We start from the raw sequence: 23569 nt of genomic DNA on the forward strand, positions 1-23569 counted from the left end.
GCAGGGTTTCAGCCGCGATCAGTTGCTTGTTTTTACTGTACACCAACAGCGTTGGCTTCGCTTGAGCGGCTTCAAACCACTGGAAGACTTCCCTCTCACGTACTCTGCTTCTCACTTTCGACTCCAACCTCTCGCCCGTCACTACCTCTAAGGGTTCTGCAAAGAAGCCATACTTTTTTTGGAGTTGATAAAGGCGCTTCTGCCACCTTGTTCTTGTCCCAGTCATGTGAGTGTATACAAAAAGTTTTTTGGCCCATCGGTTTCGATCCATGTGGCGGAGTCGTGTATCATAACTTATCTTGCTGGTGGCTTCCCTGGCTTCGAAGCTAGACCATCCTAGGTCTCCCTGGACGGCTTCGTTAGCCACATTTCCGTGGCAGGCCAGAGCCTGTCGTCCCACTGCTCGTTGTCGTCGCTCCAGAAATTCTCGTAATTCACCAGGGACGCACACTACAGCATTCGCGAAAGTCAAGCCTGGAACCATTACTGCCTTCCACACTTCCCGTGTAACTAGGAACCTATTGCAGCTCCAGAGACTTCTTTTTCGGAGGACGTTGGCCCCTCGCCCTGCTGACTGGCGAAGATGAGCGTAATGATCTCGAAGGTATTCCGGCGTATTGGCAAGGATGACACCCAAGTATTTGTACGAGTCCTCAAGTGGCACAACCTCGTCACCCAACTTAAGTGTGCAGCAAAGCGTGTCTTCGACCCCTGAGAACTGTACAAGCGCAGATTTTTTTGCGTTGAAGCCTAGGTGTCGCACAGCAGCCTCCGCAGTGCATATATCCAATAGCCGCTGCATATCTTCCGCTGTCTCAGCCATTAAAACGATGTCGTCGGCGAACGTGAGCCCTGGAAGCACCCAGTTCACCTCCTCGCCGTCCTCTAGGTGGGTTAAAGAGAAGCCCACTCTTGACTGAATTAGCCTCTCCTCCATCCCAGCCACGTAAAGCATGTAGAGGAGCGGGGAGAGTGGACACCCCTGTCGAAGTCCCCTAGTCACTATCACGTCTTCGGATTCTACCCCTTTCATTTCTGCCCTCACCTTATTGCCCTCATAAAGAGATTGGACGAGAGAAACACACTGTTGTGGCAGGTCTAGTTGTTCCAAACACTGAATGAGCAGTGAGTGAGGGACACTGTCATATGCTTTGGCAATATCCAGAAAGCAGCACAGTAATTGTCTTTTCTCCTTTCTGGCTACCTCAATGCACTGAGTTATTGTGAACAGATTGTCCTCAAGTCGGCGCCCTCGACGAAAGCCTCCCTGTAGCTCAGTAAGGTGCCCAGCCTCTTCTGCCCATGCAACCATCCTCTCCTTGAGCATGTATGCGAATACTCTGTATATTGTGCTCGTCACCGTCAGAGGCCTGTAGCTGCGGAGATGTTGGCGATCGTTCCCTTTTTTCGGGATCAAGACCACCTTGCCGAGCCTCCAATCATCTGGTATAGATGCTGTGCCACAAAGGATGTCGTTTAGTATAGACGCGAGGTGTTGTCGGGCGTCCTTTCCTAGGGCTTTGAGTACCGTTGCCGGGACACCATCCAGGCCTTGGGAGGTGTTCTTCTTAAGGTGGATTAGTGCACGCACTACACTCACTTCACCGATTTCCCACCGGCTGCCATCGGATGAGGACTCGGCTGTCCATTCGGCTTTTGTGGCAGTGGGCATGCACTCGGGAGAAAACATCTCTTTCAGGTACGTCGTGAGGTGTGCACCCAGGTCTTCTACTTCTTGTCCTGTGCACTCATCGAGGACGGGAGTCGATTGGTCTCGACCCTCCAGTGTACCCATGTAGCTCCAAAACTTCCTCGAAGCATCTTTTCCACTGGAGCGAATGTCAAGAACAGTACGTAGGTCCGCCGTCCTCATTTTTTCCTGGATGATCTGTTTGGCGTATTGCTTCCGCGTTTGATAGAGCTTCCAGTTTTGTGCGACCATGTGCTCATGCCCCATTCGAAGGGACTGGCGATGTTCCCTGTTTGCGGCCTGCCTAGCTTGAATCGCTGTCTTTACTTCAGTGTCCCACCAACGTTTCCTTCTTCTGCGTCCGTTGGGGCGCATTCTCGAATGCCGCTTGATAAGACGCTTAAGCACATTGACGTATCCTATGTAGCCTCCAGCCTTAATTCTTTCTTTGCTCTTCTCAAAAAGTTCCGCCACCTTTGCTGCAGCATCTTCGGTAAGGTAGGGCCGCATGGAGCTTGGCGATATCTCCCTCTCCTTCTTCCAGATTGCCCTGCTGAAGACCAGCTTTAGACGATTGTGGTCGCTACTAACGCTGTGCTCCCCATCCTCGTCTATATGCACCTGCACAAGAAAACGTCCAATGCCCTGTGACACCAGGCAATAATCTATACAAGTTCTACTGCCTCTAGCACACCAGGTATATTGTCCTTCGCACATTTCCCGGAGGTTCACCACTTCCAACTGCAGCTCCTCCGCTAGCTTTTGTAACCGCCGTCCGTTGCCATCTTCCCACCCATCAAGCTCATAAATATGTCCGTTAAAATCACCCATGATGAGCACATCCTTGTCTTTTCCGACCTCCCGCACATCCCTTGCAACACAGTCCATGAGAGTTTCGTTCTCTATGTCTCGCGCACTTCCTACAGAGAGATATACCACACATAGCGCTACTGGCTTCTGTACCAGCTCGCCTGTCAGCCAGATGTGGTCTTGACACTTTCTGGGATCCCTGTGCCAAGGGGCCGCGCGGCGCCACAATGCTCCTACACCTCCTCCACGTCGCTGCCCCTCTTCACGATTGCACCCCTCCCAACACCAGCCCTGGTGCATCGGCGGTTCTTCGAAGTCCCGGAGGTGTGTTTCAGCCACGCCAAAAATGGTAATGTCTTCAGACTCGAGTGCGCTATACAATTCCTCCCACTTTTGTTCCCTCCTTGCTCCTTGGAGGTTTAAGAACCCCACTCTAACAGGTGTATGTTCGTCACGCATGCGTCTCCGTCGTCTGCGCCTTACTCTATGACCCCGCTCCGCCCATTCCGCGTCTTCAACCACTTTGGATCGGAGTGGGCCAATGCCCCCTACCACTGTTCCCTGTCCCTCAGCTGTTGACGCACAATCTCTGTCACCATTGCCTGCAGGGAAGATGGGGACAGCGTCGGTCCACAAACTTGCCTGGTATGTTGCGTTGGTGGCGCTTGTGGTAGCATCGGCGTGATAAACCCCGGGAATCCGCCAGCTTCTTGTCGCGGTATCCTCGGCGAACACACTGACACCAGTTGGTCCATCAGTCTGGCGTGCGAGAATCCTTCCGGAGGCGGAAGCCTCTCTCTGCCAAGAAAGTGAGCTCGTGGCGGCGCTGCGTACCCATGTCCCCGGGAACAATCTGCTGAGCCGATGTCCTGCATCTGATGTCTTGGCCGTGGAGGCGCTGGCAATGCGCCCGTTGTAGAGAGGAAGAGAGTGCCATCCGGAACCCTTTGTTCGTGTAATGGAACCGGAGGCGCCCACGACATCGGTGCGACTCCTTGATGCTGCCATCTTTGATGGTGAGGCATTGACTTCGACTGATCTTGTGCACTCATCCTGCCTCTCGGCGTCTCGCTGGTTCCCTGCTCTTTTCCTCTTTGTTTTCCCGTATCGGCGTACCATCTCCCCCTTCGTCTGTCTAAAAAAAGGCTCGCCATCTCCGCTATGCGATGGCTTACTAGACTAATAACCTTATGCCCATAGAGCAGTTTGTCTTTCTGTAAGCCGTCGTTAGCAGCTACGTCCCTGCTGAGATCCACGAACTTAGCATGAATCTTTTTGCATAATACTTTTAGCTTGGCGTTTAGCAACATCACGCTCGCTTGCACCACCTTGCCTTTGCTGGTGACTTCTGGGACAGAACAGATAGCCAGGGATGCTTTACGCCTGCTCCACTTCCTTCTGATGATTTCCACAACATGGTCAGGTTGGTCTCCTCGCAGTACATCATTCAGGCCAACGTGCAAAATATACATGCGGGAGACCATCCGCGCCTGGCGTTCGTATCCGGCAATCATGCTATGGGCATCCTCAGTTGTCGCCTTTCTGTTGAGCAACACCTCAACGCTTCGCTTATCGTCCATCTTTTCGATAAAAGCTTGGGCAATTCTCTCCACATTGCTGTCCCCCACAAGCAGGACTTCTCGTTTAACTCCGCGAGGAGGTCTGTCCTTCACTTTTCCAGCATTTGTCGTTCCCTTTGTCGCCGGGCTGCTTTTACTGCGCGAGCATGAGTTATCCTGCACTTCCTCTGATTCTCCTTGTTCCGAAGTTGTGACGTTTTCTGCACTTAGTTTGCAGACAGTCTGACTGCAGTCATCCACTGCTTCTGAACGTGTCCTGTTCACTATGTCCTGCTGTTTTCCATCCTTCCTGAGCAACAGCAAGTCTTTGTACTGTGTCAAAAATGCAAGGTCCTCCTGATCCTTCTTTCTTCTATTGTCTCCGGCGTCATGTTCACGGTTCTTTTCACAATTCACTGGAGTTGTAGTCAAACTAACCCCATCAAGAAGGCTGTCCAAGGCTTTTTGAAGCTCTTCCACGCGATGTTCTAATTCGGCCACTCGGTCTTGAAGTTTTCGAATTGTGGTTGTTTCATTTGGTTCACCTTGAGGAGTTGCACCCTCTAACCTCTGGATAATCCCGTTCACACTGTCTGCCAGCGCATCCATCCTTGTCCTGTGTGAATTGTGTATCTCATCTAAGGCCTTGCATGTTCTGCAAACAAAATGAGCATCTTCAACCTCTTCATGAGTTTCAAACTCAGTCTCTGAAATGTAGGCCCACCGTCCGCACCTGTCACAGCTTATGAGAGGATCCCCTTTCCTCGCACCTTTCAGCCAATTTAGTTGTGAAGCCTGCTTGGGGATCTCGTCATTCAGTCGACGCTGCGTCACCTCGACCATCGCCCGTTCTGAAGTAGATGGAAGCGGTCTGTCCTGAATCCCAGCAGAGGTAGACATTGTCTCTAGGGGTGTTGCAAACGCTCCCTCACAGCCATTGATCATGCTAGCACCAGCTTTGCCGTCGGTTGAGGTAGGTAGAAGGCCCACCGGCACCACCGCTTCTGCGCTCAGCTCGCCGTCGCTGTCCCGTGATGTCTCCTCCCACTGTACAGCTGTTAGCAGATCGTTGGAGACTTCTGTGGCGGCTTGTAGTCGCTCTAATAGCTCGTTTTTAGAACCAACCGTTGAAAGTCCCCTTGCTTTAAGCTCCTGTTTAAGATCTGCGACCTTCATCTTCATCTTGTGCCGCCACCGATTGTTCCTTGCGACGAAACGCAACGATTGTTCCTTGCGACCCTTTCCGGAATTCAGTGCCATCTGGTGACTCAAATGGCGGTTAATATTTTACTATACTAATGGCGGCAATGAACCTGTGGTCTGCAGTATTTAATGGGGCACCATCACTTAAAGGTCAACGGTAAACGAGAATGTTCTCATTGTTCTTATTATCCTCCAAGAAGAACAAACAGAAGACTTAATAGACACAATCCTGAGTGTTTTCTCCAGAAGCGGTAAAGGTCTGAGTTTTACGTATGAACAACCTATTCTAAATGTGCTGCAGTTCCTGGACCTATCTATAAAAATCTCAGATCACCACATTTGTTGGTCCTACCTACCACGCTCCAAAAAAGAAATTCTTAATTACCAATCTGCCCATTCAAAATTAATAAAAAGAGGGATAGCCAGTTCGTGCATGTATTCAGCTTTGAAAAAATCCTGTCACCACACCATCGAACAGAGTTTCAGCACTCAAGTAAACAAACTCTCCAGATCCGGCTTTCCATCAGCCATGTTAAGTGAAGTTGCGGGCACTCTGATACAAACCTGTAAAGGATCGACCAAAAGAAAAAAGAGCAAAGACCTTACCAATATCCGACCACTAGTTATACCATACATCCACAAGACGTCGCACAACTTAAAAAATGTTGCCAATAGATACAACGTGCCCATGGTGTTTTCAGCCCCAAACAAACTGGGTAGAATTTGCACGCTTGTGGACAAGAACAATGACAGCAGGGCTTGCTGCATGAAAAACCACAAGGTGCACTTTGTGTCTTGCATTCTACAAGTGGTTTACCATCTTCCTCTGTCCTGCGGGAAAACCTATGTCGGACAGACTGGGCGTTGCCTCAACGACCGCTTGAGGGAGCATAAACAGTCTCTTCAAACCACCACTGGAAGAAACCTAGCCATCCACTGCAGAACCTGTGGATGTGATCCAGATTTTTGTGCAACAACTGTTCTAGCTTCCCATAAAGAAAAAACAACAAGAGAAATAGTGGAAGCCTTTTGGATAAGAAAGCTCGAATCCAAATGTGTGAGCCAGCCATCATTAACACTACAAGACAGCGAGTATGAGTTTATGGGGGCAGCTGCGCACAAATAGGTGTATGGTCAAGGCTTCGGAGTGCCGGCACTGGACATGCCTAGGACTTTGAGAGATTGATTTATTTTGTTTTCCTTTTCAGCTATAATTATTTTAGGTGTAATTTTATTTAATTTATTAGCTTTTTCACATCTTTCTCTTTTCCGATATATGTTCATGTGTGTAGTTTTCTTCCTTCTCCTTTTCATAGTAAATCGTCAGTTGCGAGTCAGCGCTTGCCTGTTCTGTCTTCCTTTTCTGTCCCTCTCCTTGTGCGCTGTTTAATTATGTATAGCAACCACCAACTAGCCCAAGTATCCACCATTTTGGAGAATGTGCACTTTACTACAATTATTTTTAATCTCTTTTAGTGTCAATGGCGAAACAAGTGCAGCCAGTCGGAACGAAGCGCCAACCCACATAGACGCCTTGATAGAGTTCTATACACGAAGGGGCTTTGAGGCCGAGTGAGTGCTACTAACAGATTGACTGGGACCGAGTTACAAACGAACGCTTACGCAGCTCTTACGTCCAATTCCTGCTTCACGCCGCGCTAACATCGAGGATGTTCAGGCCTGGAATCATCTGCTTAGGAGCATCTTCAACTTCTTCCTTCATCAGTAAACAGAAGGCCGCCATTAGTTTTCAGATGATGATGATAGTGATCAAAGTGGCCAGACTGAATTCCGGAAAGGGTCTATTACCCGAAGAGTTGCTCGAGATAAAATCCCCCCCAAACAAAAAGAATGAAAGGCTTTCGAAAATGTGGATACCTAGACAAAGTTAAAAGAAAACACACCCCTAGAAAATTACTTTAATTGTAGTTAACGACGTGGCGTCGGTAATGCCAAAATCAACATATCCATATCATTGTGATGATGTGACTAACCGCCGAACTACACTCAAACTGAAGGGCCCCTCCACTTCCTCGAGGAAGGCGCGAGGGCCGGCGCTGGCCAATCGCGACGGCGGATCCGTCCTCGCGATTGGCCAGCGCCGGCCTTCACGCCTTCCTCGAGGAAGTGGAGGGTGCCCTTCAGTTTGAGTGTAGTTTGAGCGAGGTTTCTGAATTCGGCGGTAACCGAATTCATGAACCGGCTCGGAGGGACAAGGGAAGACGACGAAGAAGAGAAGAAGGGGAGTGCGTGCACGGAGAGCGTGCGAAGGACTGGCCGCGAGAACGTGCCGGGTCCCGAAAGACACCATCGGCCAGGGCAATCCGCTGCTCGCTCCTGCTGTCTGACCAGCAGCCTTGTCCCAGCGAGGGCAGCTCGTAGAAATCTACGCTGCCTGGTTTCCTACTGCGAGAGCACGTGGTACGGTGACTCTTGGCTCATCGACGGAAGCAAGCTGCTCCCGCTCCTGACTGCTGCAGCCACAACCGGGGCCCGACAACGACAGCTGCAGACACGAGACCCGCTGCTGTGCAGGGTTGTTCCAAGACATGGTGTCCTGTTGCGTTCCCCTTCCTTCCATTTCTTTAACTAAGTATTCTTTCTTCTTTTAGTATAAGTATACGAACTCTTGATTTCTGTTGTAAATACATGTTTTAAGAAAAACGAAGGACGTGTGTATCTTGTCTATATTTAACCCTAAAGAACCTAGCTACAATCATTATCCTGTTTAATGACAACATTTTTTCTGGAGATGGAAAGAAACTCCATTTATTAGAGTGCCTTCATACACACGCGCTCTTGCTTGAGTGGTGACATCTCAGCCATTTTTCCGCTCAATTGTTTTTCATGCCTTTTGAAGTGCGTGCAATCCGGTGTCACTCAGCTCGAGCTTGTAGCTTTGGCTAATGCATAGACGCCATTTTACCGCCCAAGTCATGCACCGAGTGCGCGAGAGCGTCACGCGCTGGCATTCAGTGCAACAATGGATGTCTTCACCCTGAGACAGACAGACATGCAGGCACCCTACCATTTATCTTCCAGTGGCGCGCTCTAGTGCAAGTTTTCGAATTCTCTAATAAAAAAAAAAAAAATGCGGAGGAATTTGTCGCGTCCCACCCACAAGCCACTATTAGCTTATGCGGGATTCCCATTTGAACTGTATTCTAAGAAGCAAACAAAGATTGCGTTGTATCGTAAATGAGATGCGAGGGTCTCGCCACACCCCGCGTTTTTTACGCTGTCCGTTTCGGCACAACTTGGCCAAAAGCGAGCATTACGCCCTCGGCCCCCCCCCCCCCCCCCGTGAGCCAATCAGAGGAGTGGAGCGAGCCACGTGACACAGGGAGTGTGCACGCCAACGGATACGTTGTCACGTGCCTCGTTCGAACGCTCCAATTGGTTCAGCGGAGCCGCGACTCGCGTCGTTTTCCAAGTTGAGCTGGAACGAAGAGTAGTCTCAGAAGGAGTATCAGTTTCAAAAACGTGCCGCGGGGTTCGAGTTCCGCGGCGGAACTTATTTATAAGAACTCCCGACGGCTCGTGGAATGGGTTGCGCCGACGTGCTCTGGGGAGTCTCCGGCCGTCGGGCGGGCTGCTATTTGTTTAATCAGGCTGGAAGGCACGCCCTCACTCACGGCAAACCACGTCTGGCTCGCTCGGCAGAAAAGCGCGCCGACAGCGGGTCGTTTTCATTTTTTTTTCTTTATACTCTGGCCGCGATACCCGATACTGCGAAAGCCGCTGCGCATGCGCCAGATTATAGGGAGGTATTTTGAAGCAGGCACGATACTATAAACAGGATTAGCACATCGTTTTTGCGGCTCGATATTAGGGAGTTTTAGCAGGTCGTTTCCACACGAACGGTTCGCCTTCAAACGCATCCGCGACGCCACTGCGCATGCGCGAGCGAGTCGTTCGGGGAGTCGGGAGGCTCTTCTCGTTCGATTCTCCGATTCCGGCCGCTGGAGTCGTCACCGCGACGCAGCCAGCACCGTTCACGACTCGGGTAAAAAGAAAAATGGCGGTCGGTTTGGCGACCGCCTTCGCCGACCCAGCCGAGCGTTAGGCTTAGGACAGTGGGAGGCGATTTGGGCCGTCCTGTTTAAGTCTGCTTCATTTGAGAGGTTGAACCAAATCATTTCAAAGACTGCTCACAATGGTAAGCGATCGTGAATGCTGTAAACTGCGCGTGCTAGTAAGTTTTTGCGATCTGCGGGCAGACTAGCTGCCGTGGCGACGGCGAGCAGACGAAATTATTTGGTTCGACGGCACACAACGTGAACGATCGTTCAAGTTGAAGATGACGGAGACACACCACATACCTTTACGGTCGTTCAGACACTTTTTACTCTATCTAGCTTCGCAGTTCTTGAAATTCCGACCGGCAAATGTTACGTCAGCCGTCTTGTTTACATCAGTCGTACGCCGGAAACACGAACCGCCACCACGGTGTCCGCCACCGACGCCACTGATTTACACGTTGCAGAATGTTTCACATGTTTACTAGAAGATGGCGCCACCATTAAGTACGATCATCATCATCGTTTGCACGGTCGCGCCACTTTCACGATTCGCTAAAGTGTGTCAAATTTGACGTACGGTTTCACGGAACGGACCAGCTGTACCGTTCGTGATTTTGGAACCGTGTGCTTGAAAAACGACTCGCTAAAACTCACTATTAGGGAGTTTCAGGGAACCGTTTTTGTACACATCGCGACACTGTTAGCGCGAACAGGACATCGGCGCATTTTCGTATTTTACTTTTAAATAGTATTAGCGAGCACGAAATTTTATCGTTTACATTATAGAAATAAATGAGCTATTTCCGCAGCAATAATAACTTTGACGAAATCCCTTGGTTTCGAAGAGAAAAACTAGAAATGCCGGCGATCGCTTGTTCGCGCTAACAGTGTCGCGCTCTGTACATCCAATACGGAACAATGGACCGTTCGGTACCAACTGCGCATGTGCAAGCCTTCTGCTGTAGCGCATGCGCAGTTCGTACCGGACAGCGCATCGTACCGTATTTTAGGAACGGTTTCCTAAAACTCTCTAATGGTACCTGGTAACGATACGACGATGCATGCGCAAAGGTGCCGGCAGACTACCCGGTATCGCTATCCGAATGTCCAAAATCGTTACACTAAAACTCCCGTATCTCATTTCATAACATAGGCCAGTATAGACGCTTTACACACGCGCCAAATTACTGCCGCCATTGCTGACCTTCTCTTGTCTTTCCCAGATGCCGAGCCACTAAAGCGGGCCTTGACAAGCCTCCAGAAAGGCCAATGCTGTGGAGAAGGACACAGTAGACCCTAAAATGGCAATAACCTGCCCTGCTGTGGTAATGATGAAGGGAAGAAAATATAATAAGAGGAAACAGAAACTGAAGGTCGGTTATGGCGGCGCCCATGCACAGCTGCTGCAAAGCGTCTATACATCGGGAGATTACGGATTACTGGACTCGGCTGACTGCAACTCTGAATTTGGACTAATTTCCCCAGACGAATACGGTTATTTTGCGGCAGAGACTTTATGACGGACACGAAATACTTTATTTTGTTCCAGAAAGATCATTCCCACAGCACATTGGAAGTTTTTTTTTTTTTTTTTTTTTTTTTTTATTACTTATAATTCTGGGAAGTTTTAAGTGCCGCCACTTTGACGACACACGCAACGGCTAAGTTGGCCCCTCTGCATTCTACTAAAAATGAATCTACTACTCGTTTTCAGGAGCCGATGCTACACCGCAGGAAACTGGATATCGCGTGTTGTAGGCCGGTCTCAAACGGATTTAAAAAGATTTTCCGGTTCCTTTAACTCTCTCGTGTCGTTTGTTTAATTATACAGTTAGTCAGCACTAATTGGCGCCTGGTGTTTCCGCTGCGTGAGAGAAACTTAGGAGGTGCAGTACGCGACTGCGAGCCTCGGGGTCTTCAACGAGAGGTACACGAGCAGAAGCCGGTATACGACGCTCATCCAGAATGAAACGGAAAGAGATTTGGGATTGGGCCGATACCACCTAAGAGACAAGGTCCACACATAACGCCATAGTATCTTAATGGCCAGTGCAAATGAGGTATAACGCCTCAATCACACTGGCGGTTGAACCACAACCCCCCCCCCCCCCCCCAAAAAAAAAAATCTTCCATTTTACTGCGGCCTCCTCTCCCCCCTCCCCCTCATACAGCATTTTGTCATGGGCGGCCCCCTCGGAAACAAAATCCTGGCTACGTGCCTGAGTGAGAGGCCCAATCAGGTGAGCTTGTACTACCCAAAGAGAGGGTGCTATGTGTCTAAAGCTCGAGCGCAGGAGGCCTATAGCTAGACCTTTCGTCGGAGCACTCTTATGGTTCCTACCCATGACGTCACGAACAGGATTCTCAATGGTGAACGAGAAGTTCGACGACGCGCATGAAGAGCATGGTGGAAGCTTGACACGACGACTCCAATTTGCTGTTATCGCGTTTTCAAACCAACACTCATTCAAATTCATTGCATTAAACACGGTGCTAAAACGACTTCGTACGTGTATTTTTGTGCACTGTCAGTCACTGTTAGCGCAATGTCTCGACAGTCTAACATTACTTTTATATCCGCCAATGAAAGCAGAATTAATCCCGCAACAGAGGTCACAGGGAGCGTTTAGACAGTCGGGAAAGGCTGACCACCCCCCAGCTACACTCTGCTCCCAATGAAAGTAGCGCACCGCAGCTCGGAGCAAGTGGAGCACAACTCGCGTTGCAGAATTAAGGAATCCTGGGTTCAATCCACATCCCTTTCTGTTTGGACATGGAATGAGCATTGAACCGGCGTAGGGTCATGCATCGCCACTGCACGACGCACGTTTAAAATCCCCATCCTAGCGGCCGTGCTGCACTGGCTAAATTTCTGGTGTCTTTGCTGCCACGTCTCCCAGTGTTTAAAAAAAAAAAAAATATATATATATGTCAACTCGTCGCAGGCCCAGTTTTTGAAACTTAGAACCCTCTCGACATCAGCCGGCTCGGCGGTTAGTCGATACAGCCTCACCCCCTCGATCGCAATGAATCGACAAACCTTCATCATGCGTCGATTCAACAGGGAGGCGACGGGAAGCCGACAGCAAAGCAGGCACAGCTTCTCCCAAACTGCGGGAGAAAAAAGAAAAAAAGGTCAAAGGGTGGAGAAAAGGGCGGACCGATTTTTCAATCTCCGCTAACCCCGCAAAAAGCGATGGTCTCCAGTACCGTGAAAGCTAAGTCAAGCTTTTTAAGCGTCGCATCGCTGTCACCTCCGGCCGTAAACTAGATCTCCTTCACTTCCCACCCCGCAAGCAGCCCAATGTGCCAAGTCTGCCGACTCAGGAACATCCGGTCGACTTGAGCGAGAGAATTGACTCAACAGCCTCCACGTGCAGGAATCAACACGCGTCCAATCGCCTCCCGCTAAAAGAAAAAAAAAAGTTTGACATCGCTTTCGTGCGAACGAACGTGGCCGCAAAACGGTACTCTCTCACTGCACCGCACCACTTCCGTCAGTGATAGCACAACCGCCGTTTCGTATACATCCGCTAGACTATGTACATTGCGCGCGTGTCGTCCTGACAAAGATAAGGCGCCTGTCGTCCGTCCTCCACTCGAGCGACGAGAGAAGCAGCTTCACGATCTGTTCCTTCCGAGCCACTGTCGGCTCGGGAGGGGGAAGCTGCCTAAAACCGCGTTCACACTGGTCATTCATCGTACAAAACATTCAGCCTGCAGACACACACTGAGACGAGTCTCTTCCTTGTATGAACAGTCCTGTAACATTGTCATAAAAAAAAAAAATGTATACCGACATGTTCGAGGCTTACACATGTCTATGAAGCAAAGATGCTACAGCCGCGTACGCTGACAATTGTCATGTCTACTGCCAACACTGTGTTTTGTACGATGTACGAAGGCCGTGAGTGTGGCTTAAAAGCACAACAGTTAAGACTGCTCTTTCCCTCGCGGCTCCTCGAGCGAACCTATTTGCTCGTCGTATCAACGACAGACAGAAGAGAGCTCCAAAGGCTGGCTTGGATCTCTTGAGGCGATCGATGTGTCTGGGGGACAGGGTATACCGACCGCCCCGAGTTGTCGCTCACGGATTTCTCACGCCGCAAACAAAGTGCGGCGGACGCTATACAGGCCATTGCAACCAATCCAGCGCTGTGAGTGTGCCACGTGACCTGGCGCTTCGCGCGTCATTGCGCCCGACCAAGAGGTCACGTGGACGGGCCATCGGCGCTGAATTGGCTAGGAGGGCTCGTAGCGTTCGCTGCAGTCCATTTTTGAGGTGACACAAAATGTATAAAATCCCACGTCTTTTTTTCTTTTTTTTTTTTTTTTTGCCTTTTTTTTTCTTTATTTTTGTTGGATGCATGTCCGAAAGTTCCGTGGGTGGGAAAGATCGGCAGTCTGACGTCGAAATGGTTTCGTGCAAAACCTCCCCCCGATGTGACCTCTTGAGTCGCCTTCTCTCTTTCTCTTAGGACGCCAGCAGTTTTACATTTTGTATGAAACGTACTGGCGGTTAGGACGACACAGACCAAAAAACAAACTTCCAAACAGTGCTTCGAAAATCCTCCCCCCCCCCCCCCCCCCCCAAGCAAAACAAGAAAGGAAAGGTAAGGGAAAGAACTAGGACACATTGCTACAAACAACGTAAAAAAAAAAAAAGGAAAAACGCGAGCGAGATCGTTGGAAACATTTCAGCATATCAGTGATGGAAGTGCCATTTGACCTTTTGGAGCAGGCCTTGTAGCAGGCAAAATGTTTTGGAGCAGGTAGTGGCCCTTTTGGAGCAGGGTCCGCATATTACTTGAAAATGAAATAATGCTGCATTGCTATATAAAGCCCCGCCCTATTTTGGGAACACAGCGCCTGTCGCCTTTTTAAGACAGGATATATAAAATTCAACAAAGTAAACAAAAAAAAACATTTTTTTAAAAATAAATTTTATCTGCTCGTCAGATAAAAAATACAATTAAGTATGTCACACTGAATTCTGATGGTACGGGATATTTAGTTTTATCAGCCTGCACTTCTTTTAAGGCATCTGCAGCAGCATCTAACGACCCTCACTGTTGTGGAATGGAGTTCAGATTAGAGTTGTCTTTCGGGCAGCAGCTTCAAATATTGCGGTATCTGATATTCGCTTCAAAAATTCAGATTCATTTTCGGTGTGCTGGCGAATTGCGTCATAATCGGATCACGGCGAGTTAACCCGTTGAGTGCGCTCCTTGGCATGCACCGACGCGCTGCAGAGAAGCGACACCCGCGGAGCAGACACCGCAGTCGCGCCAGTCGCGCAGTGCTTTGTGCTCCGAAAAGGACGTGCCAGCACTACATTCAGAGTTCGGTGCAACTCAACTATACTTTGTTTCAGCTTCGGTGCGAGCGCAGCCGAAGCTACAAACGCGCGCATGGAGCCCGTAAAGCGCCATACGCACATTCGCGTTTGAACGCGTTTGAGTGCGTTGCGGAGTCCTTGCGGCCAGGCGCAGTCGCTTGCGGACCGACGCGCGCCTTCCCGCAACGCTCGGTAGCGCGACGCAAGCGAGTAGAGACTCGTTCAACTTTCCGAAGCGTTGCGGTGCGTTCGGGCGCGTTCGACCAATCAGAAGCCGAAAGAGGCGAGGGGTGACGTGTTCGCTCGCCCCACCCGGCCGACTCGGCGAGACGTATCCGGTTCGCCGGTGTCAGTGCTTCCTTTTGTCGTTTTGGGGAGCGGTGGAGACTGTATTTTCCAAGGCTGCGATGGTTCAAGCTTTACAAAACGTCGGGGAAGCCGGCGAGATTGTCCCAAGATCGAACGCTTCGACGCTGTCGCCGTGCGCCGCCATGTTGCCTTGGATTTCGCTTACTATTGGTGAGCCACTAGCGACGATAGCGCGTTTTTATTGGCTCTTGACTGCGGTTGACTGCGTGTCAACGCAACTGTGCGTACAAGTTTGGCGCAAGCGGTCTTCGCAACGCAACGCGTCCGCTTGCCGCTACGGGACGCACCGCGCTCAAACGCGAATGTGCGTATGGGCCTTAACGGTGCCCACACTGCACGAGCCCACAGGCTCGCACTAGCTTTGACTTCGCTGGTAGCTAGCCCACGGGAGCAGGGCGGGCCAACATTAAAAACATCCACAAGCTCGGCCTTTTTTTTTTTTTTTTTTAATGGACTTCTTAGTGGGATGGTTCTTCGCCTCTGCGGCTTTGGTCTCAGATGTTGCTAACGTTGTTCCTTTCAATGATGATGATGAGAATGCGCCTTCGCAGTTTCGGTTTGCGTAACAGTTGCGGCGCGCAAAATACCGCGGTACCGCCACGCGCTCTGATAAGACTTCAATTCTTATTTTTTTTTTATTGCTAGATCTCATCTCGGCGCAGGCATGGCGCAATTCTTCGGTAAAATTACAATTTGACGCTACATGTAGCAGAATGGCATCCTTGGCGCAATTTGGCGCAATTGGCGCAGCACTTCCATCACTGGCATATCAGAAAACCACACGACACTCTCTCGTGTTTTTGGTGTCCCAGCATTTCCCGCGCATGAGCAGTAGTAACATCCTAATTGCAAAAAACGTTAAAAAAAAGAAGTCTACGAAATGTTTTTGAGTGTACCGAATGCGCGAAAAAACATAGCTAACCAAAACTTAATTTTTTTTATTATTATTATTATTTTCAGCAAAGGGGAGCGGAGCAAGATTTTTTTCCTAACCATCAAAGCCGAAGTGGACAAGTCCCAACCCGACAGTGCAGTGGGAGTAACGCGCTGGCCGGCCCAACCAACCGCCTCCCTTTGATCACCCGCTCTCTGCGCGTATAAGTATGGAGGCAGCAGCGTTGTCACGTGGCCAAAGATACACGCACGACTGGTCCAGCGGGCACGTATAGCTTCCACCGCACTGTCAGCTTAAGGCTGCAGTGACACTGCTCGCACATCTCACGAAAGACACGCTGCTCGCTGCAGACACGAAGGCAGAACTATTTCGCGGACAGTCTGCAAACAGTTTCTTTGTATGACCAAAGGGACAAGACCGGCGTACGAGGAAGAAGTGCGTAACGGGCGGTAGCTAGCGCCACCTAGCCAATGTGTTTCCTATGACGCGTTAGCAGCGCGGCTGCGGGTCGAACGAGTCGAGAAGAGAGGAAGAGTTGCAGCCCCCGGCGACGACCCGACCCGCTGACAACGCCTGGCCGATCTCTTCTGAACACTTCGGTCGAGGGCCCCGCGCCGTCCGGGCCGGAAGAAGCTATAGAACCGTCCCAGAGAAGAGGAGACTGCTGCCGGGTCGTCGAATCTCGCGAGGGCCCGCTTTGTTGGCACACACGCAACATCGATTCCGCGTCCTTCCTTTTATCCTCCTCCCCCAGTGTACACTGCACACGCGCCGCATACAACAAGAAGAACCAAGCGACGACGACGACCCTCGCCAGTGGCGGCCCTTTTGTACTAGCCTGCCAAATGGCGGAGGCAGCAGCAGCCACGGCATCAAAGACGGGCGGAACGAGCGCTGCGGGGAAGACAGGCAGACAGACGTGTGCACGCAATCGGCAATGCACGCACGGGGACGTCTGTCGGAAAAGAAGAGATTGCCGCGATGCACGCGGATATCTGTTCGCGAAAAAGAGGGTAAGTGATAGCGAAATATACCCTATCACTGAACAAATCGCTGCAAAAAAAAAAAAAAAGAAAAAAAAAATGTAACAAAAGAGTGCTTGTCCAGGTCCGCGCTCTACCTCAACCATATTTCCCGTTCGGTAAGGGACACGCCCATACGACATCACTTCGCAAACAGGAGTTCGAGTAGCCACACAGAGAGGAGGAACACTCGGGCTCTGCAGGCATACAGGGAGAGCACGTCGAGATTAGGACGTGGGATAGAAAGCATTAGGTCGTAGCCTCCTCTATACGGAAAAAGCCTGGCACATCGACGGCGGAGCCATAGGGAGCGCGGCCGCAGAAAAAAGGAGAGGAGGAGCGCGCGAAGCGGTGACCAATATGGTAGCGCAGAGCAGAAAGGGCAGAGATAGTCCGCGAGCGCTTGGGTCATGAGCGGCCGCTCCCCGAACCACGTTTGTTTTTGTGTTTTCGTCACCGTCGTTTTCGTGCTCCGGGAGAAACGGCTGCGGCGCAGGGACGGCGAAGGGAAAGGGCTGACGTCGAGTTTCTCTTCTCCGCAATTCTAAAAAAAAAAAAAAAGAAAAAAAAACTGTTTCTGCGTTTTTCCGCTCGCTCTTCTGTGGCGAACACGGACAAGCTTCCCTCCGCTCCTGATTCCCTGCCCTCCTCTCCTACTTTCGGCGGCCACTTTTTTTCGCAACGTGCCAGGCTTTCTCCGTATAGAGGAGGCTATGATTAGGTGCAGGCCGAGCTGCTAAGGAAACATCATAATCTAAACTCCAAGACCCGGAGAAATTAGAAAAAAAAAAAAAAAAAATCAGGAAGATCTATTGGTGTATTCTTAAGGAATGCGTTAGCATGACCTTTGGAAACGCAGCACACGTCCCCCTTTGGGAAACGTTAACGCTGACCCCCTCACTTTTTTTTTATCTTTTGCTTCTATATTTTGCAGCCTCCCCTTGACCTCGTTACAAGGTCAGTTCTAGCGTTCTCTAAAAATCCACAAACAGATCTTCCTGATATTTTTTCGCCCCCTTTTTGTACTCTGCCTGTCAGAGTACGTTGACGCCCTTGGATATGGTCATCCCTATCACTCGTGGTAAGAACCGCATCCATCGTTTTAACGACACACGCACATCACAGCCCACGCACCGCTACTGCGGAAACCGCGGGGCGGGGGGGTGCGGCGGGCTACCGCTTTAAGATGGCACTGACCCCAGTGACGCCACTGCGCCCGCACGGGGCGCAACACCTCCTAGATGACAGAGGCTTAGTGCTGAATAAGATGGCGTCGTCAGACAAGGCCAACGCTGGGCCCAGACTGGACACGACGATTACGTCAACGTTCGGCTCAAAGTTCGAACTCCACTTGAAGCCGAGCGCTGACGCGGCACTCGTTTCCAATCTGCGTGCAACATTGGTCTTCTCTAATGGCGCAATCTCATTCAGCACCAAAGCTTTGTTATCTAGGAGTGTTGCTAACACCATCGGCGCGCAGGCGCAGTAGCGACCTCTTCGTAGCGGAGGGCTCAGCGGAGGGGGAAACGCGGTCAACGAAAACTCCCTATTAGGGAGTTTTCGTAGACCGTTTTCGCTATTCCGCAACGCCTTCCGCAACCCGCTACGTTACCCGGAACTCTACAGTCAAGGCTATCGGCGCGCAGGCGCAGTAGCAACTTCTTCGTTGCGGACGGCTTAGCGGAGGGGGAAACGCGGTCTACGAAAACTCCCTATTAACTATATGGTTAGCGCGATACGACTGTGATGACGTTTCATGAAAGGAGAGGAGGCAATGCGGAGGCTTTGATTATTCTAGGCGGGTGTTGCGCGCCGGCGTCTCCTCCACTTTGGCTCCGCGCCAGCTGTGCGGGTGACTGACAAAAACGAAAGTTGTCAGCTACGGGGAGAGAAAGACAAGGAGGGGGAGAGTTTGACGCGTGCTGACGTCAGCGCTTCGGACCAATGGGAGCGTCGTACGCGTCAACCTCTCTCCCTCCTCCCGTAGCTGACAAACAAAAGACGTCGCCGGGTTTTCGTCAAAACGAGCTTAAAACGGACAAGGCGACACGTCTTGTCCGTCATTTTACTTCTCATGTCTCGGGTTTTAGATTGCTCGGCGGCGCAGCGATCGACCACCAACCAACGGGACCACGCACGCGGTAAAGCCGTTGTGGGGAACGACGCGTATCGACAACACCCGTCGTCCAAGGCGCGCCAATGTTACAATGTCTGACTCAAAGTAGATCAAAACCACATAAACAGCCGCAAAATGTTATAAAAAGAAAAGAAAAGAAACGCAACTTGGTTTTTTGAAACAATCTTGAAAGTGGCCCGTTCGGAGAATCGCGATTTTTCACTCCTTCCTTTTTTTTGTGCAATGTTTGTCTTAAACAAATACAGCTATAACAAAGAACACGTAACAACAACAAAAATTAAGTAAACGATACAAAAATAGAGAAACGAAGAGTGGACCGTGGTGAATGGTATACTATCTTAATCACGGGAACACGCCGCATGCCTCAAGTTTTGCGGCCGGCGCACCCAATGTCGAAAGCGAATTGCTTTCTCGCTTCTCGAGCAAATGCGCCGCCTGTTCCACGCCGTTTGTTCTTTGTCTACGCTTCTGTCCATTATGCTTCAAAACGCCCAGCTTCTTTATTATTATTATTATTATTATTATTATTATTATTATTATTATTCTCTGATTCGCTCAAAATACTCCAGGCCAACTCCACGCATTTAATGGATTGGTTTACGAACAACCTTCTAAATATTAACAGTTCTAAAACAAAACTTGTCTGTTTCCACAACCCCCTAAAGAAACATCAGGGTAATGTGCAGTTCTGTCTCCATGCATCAAGCTGTAATCCCTGCAATTGTGTATCCATCGAATCAATTGACCATGTAAAATACCTTGGCGTATATTTTGATTATGATATGTCATGGAACTCACACATGTCCTACCTTTGTGGTAAACTGCGATCTATTGCCTGTATGCTTTTTAACAGTCGAGTTTTTCTGCCTGTCGGTATTCGATTTCTTATAGTACACGCACTTGCTTACAGTTTACTCCGTTATGGTGTAACGGTGTTCGCTAACTGTTCAGGACGGTGGCAAGGGAAAATTAATATTTTACTTAAAGGTATATTAACAAGCGTTGCATATAATACGGATCTGTCTAACAGCGCTGACATCTTTAAAAGCCTTAAACTCCCTAATTTTCGTTCTCTGTTTATTCAGACTGTTGTGCGTCGGTACTTTTGGAATAGCGATTTCAAAACACCAGTTATTCCATCCCGCACATTGCGTCGCACCTCTCGTTTCGAAGTGAAGCTTTGTTCCACTCGATATGGCAAATGTATGCGGGAGTACTATGTCCCGTTTCTGTTCAACGCCCTCCCGGACTCTGTTTACCAAGTGACATCACTGAAGACGCTGAAACGAGAACTCAAGTGCTTAAACTTGGACACTAGTTAACTGACTTTTCAGGATGTGTGTATTGACTGTTTGTGAGATGCTAGTTGTGTGCTAGTTTAAAAAAAACTTTTGTGTGTGAATTTTACTTTATTTTGTACCTAGGCAGACACTATGTCCTTTTTTTTAGGGTGTCATCACACAAGCCTTTATTGGCTTTGATGTACCCGTATTCACATCCTGCTTCTCTCGTCTGAATGGGTCAATAAATGTATTATTATTATTATTATTATTATTATTATTATTATTATTATTATTATTATTGTTGTTATTATTATTATTTTTATTATCATCATCGGTCCCGAATCGCGAGGTCTTCGGAGCTAACAATCTCTTCCCCCGCAGAACCCTGTCTCTTTTTCAAGAAACCACAGAAACGAACCGACGAATATATGAATAAATATACAAAAAAAGAGCGACTATAAACCGACCTCGCCCTATTTATAGGGAAGCAACTATCGACGCGCCGGCGCAGCACGTGACCAGCAGCAAATCGGCGCGGCAAAACTGCCAATACAGGACTCCAAATAAGGCGAAAAAGCAAAAGAAAAGCTACAAGTTACACACCCCGTTTGCGAAGAGAGAGAGAGAGAGAGAGGAAGAAAGCGCAGAATCCAATTTTCGATGCCAGGAAGCCAACTTGTACCGCTTGTAGGCTCTTGCTGTTTTCTACATTTCCACTTCCTTTGCCTATTCGCTCCTTTTCCGGGCGAACAAATTGAAACGCCTCGGTGATGTTCCTTTGCCGTCTTCGGGCCTCCTCAAGATGGGCGTCTGCCTGTGTACATGTATGTACATAGTTATGTGAGCGCATACATATGCGAGTGCACATATAGATGTGCGTACGTGCGTGTTTAATGTATCTCCCGAATTAAAATACATCGTCCCGAATAGCGACTGAGTAAATTTTAATGTACACTGATAATCCGGTATTTTATGTGTCGGACTGCCGCCGACGCTCTGAAATACCGGACCCGTCAAGACAACAGCGACGTACGTCTGTCAATGCTCTCTCAAAGGCTCTACACGACGACAGGTGGCGGCAAATCAATGAATCTGTCGGTGGCCAGGCCATTGGATTTGCGCGGAGTAAAGTATGTTCGCTCGTAAACTATTTAGCTTCAACGAGCGCTCAATCTGGACAAGGGCACGCGTTGCCGTACACTGCCTTGCCAGAGTATTCGTGACGTGAAGGAGCACGCGTCCTTCCGAAGAGGAAGCGTACCTACGGGCCTGCTCTTTGTCCTCGCAGGCAGCTGCGGCGATTCGCTCCGACCTAAAGTCAGCTGCGGCCGACACAGCCGACTTGACTCACGTCATGACGCACCACTCGCCGCGGCAGCCCGTTCCGTTTTCTTTTTATTTATCCTTTTTCCCCCCAAAAGCGCAGTTGTTTGCGCTCGTAACTGTTGCTCGATATACAGCCTGCCTGGACGTCAGAGTTGAGCTCAGAAGAACGCCAGGCCGACGCTACAAGTTTTCAGAAACGCCGGGCGTCGCTCATTACGTCCACGCGTCTCGCTTCGTGTGATTCGCTCTTCGGCGTTCTTATCAGATAAAAGCGCAATCGCGGAGCGACAAAAAATATGCTCGTTACGCCCCGCGCTACCTCCCCTCTCGTTTTTATTAATGAAAGTAGAATTAATCCTCCTCAAGACGTCCTGGTGACCGTCAGGCCAATCGTGGAAGTCCGAAGACGCTTTTTGGTAGCGCACGAGACGAGAGTGCGCCGAGCTCTGATTGGAATGATTAGCGCGTAGACCTAAAGAATGTCTTTGTCTGCACTGTACTCGTCGAACTCGTTCGAATGCGAAAGCCAGACACCAGAAGCCGGCGTTTCATGTTGTAACGCGTTCGACCGGTGCAGTGGAGACAAAGGCAGCCATAGTTTCAGGTCTATCCACTAATCACTCCAACCAGAGCTCGGTGTTCTGAGGCCCCCGCGCGTTCTCGTCACTTCCTCTCCCGCGTAGTTTCTCGGCGCACTGCAACGAGCAAGCTGTCCCGTTGGAGAACGAGGCGGCAGCGGCGGGACACTCACCCCGCGCCAGCCAAGAAACGGCGGAGCCAGAGCCGCGCGGGGACCTCACGCCCGCGAGCACAGTCGCAAGCCGAGAATAGAACGACTCTGAGGGATCGGCAGCTCGCGAGAGCACCTCTATAGGAGCCACGGAAATTGCGGGCTTCTTGCGCCCCTCTGCATGTCGCTAACGCGCGGCAACGTCGTACAAATATTCTCCGAGCACCGCTCACAGTGCCGCTGGAAGCGTCGTTCTCGCCGGACCAATCAGTCGCTCGCCTTTCATCGCTTGCCTTCTATGCTGTCTAGGCTAGCGGCGAGCATTCCCAGTATAGCGCCGTCTCCTTTGCGGAGAGCGTGGAGGAGCCGGAAAAACGATCTACAAAACTTTCCTATCCTCTATTGGGTAGGAGATCTATACCTTTATTGAGCTTGTTGTTACTTGTTGTCCCCGCGGCACGTTGTTTACTAACGCGGCATAACAAAGAAATTGAACCTCGCCGGTCTGGGCACGAGCGCTTCGCTTCGACCAGCGCTTTGGTCGCACGAGGACCGGCCTTCAAATCGTCATCTTCGATTTCTCTCATCAAAAACAAACGAGCAAATTCAGTTTGTGGTCCCCACAGCTGAAGCGTACCGCTAGAGCCGGGACTGTTCTACGCAGCCTAGGGCGCCTCTACATGTCTGAGCGCGCGTGCGTGTGAAGGCACTCTAACGCAGCCGACGGTGCGAGCTATAGACCAGTGTCTGAAATGCTAGCCTCCAGCGATAAAAATGAAAAATAACCATCTCGAGCTCGTGTGAAGAGAGGGGCTGCGCATAAAACAGGATTTTTGCCTTTTGCAGCTCTCTTGGCGTCGGTGTTTTTCTTAAAGCTTCGTGACTATGCATTCCTGACGTTCTTGCACTACGATATATGCGAAGGTTTCTAACAAGAAACCGAGTCTTTAAAAAAAGCGCAGCACTCCTACTGTGTCGTGACGTCAGCACAAACAAATGTGGCGGCGCCCATGGAACAGAGCAGCCACCGGTTTATACTCCGTTCACCCTTAAGGTAAAAGGAAGTATAGAAGTTCAAAGAAACCCCCTGCACTTGAGTCATATAACCGTATTTAAACTGCTATAAAAATCATTATTTTTTTTTTTTCATATTGTCAGCTTTGGTAAGAACAAATCCTTCGTTGG

At 49.9% G+C, this 23569-nt stretch overlaps 1 protein-coding gene across 1 annotated transcript in view; it reads right to left on the bottom strand.

Moving 5' to 3' along the window:
* Window positions 1-12397, bottom strand: part of LOC8041314 (phosphatidylcholine:ceramide cholinephosphotransferase 2) — a 100132-nt gene extending 87735 nt beyond the window's left edge. The window contains exon 1 of the mRNA XM_029980765.3: window positions 12325-12397. The gene's annotated coding sequence lies outside the window, so the exon portion shown is untranslated. The remainder of the gene's footprint in view (window positions 1-12324) is intronic.
* Between the last annotated feature and the right edge of the window lie 11172 nt (window positions 12398-23569).

The sequence above is a fragment of the Ixodes scapularis genome, unplaced genomic scaffold (genome assembly GCF_016920785.2).
Source record: "Ixodes scapularis isolate PalLabHiFi unplaced genomic scaffold, ASM1692078v2 PGA_scaffold3__209_contigs__length_174095766, whole genome shotgun sequence".
In the NCBI taxonomy this organism is placed as follows: domain Eukaryota; kingdom Metazoa; phylum Arthropoda; class Arachnida; order Ixodida; family Ixodidae; genus Ixodes; species Ixodes scapularis.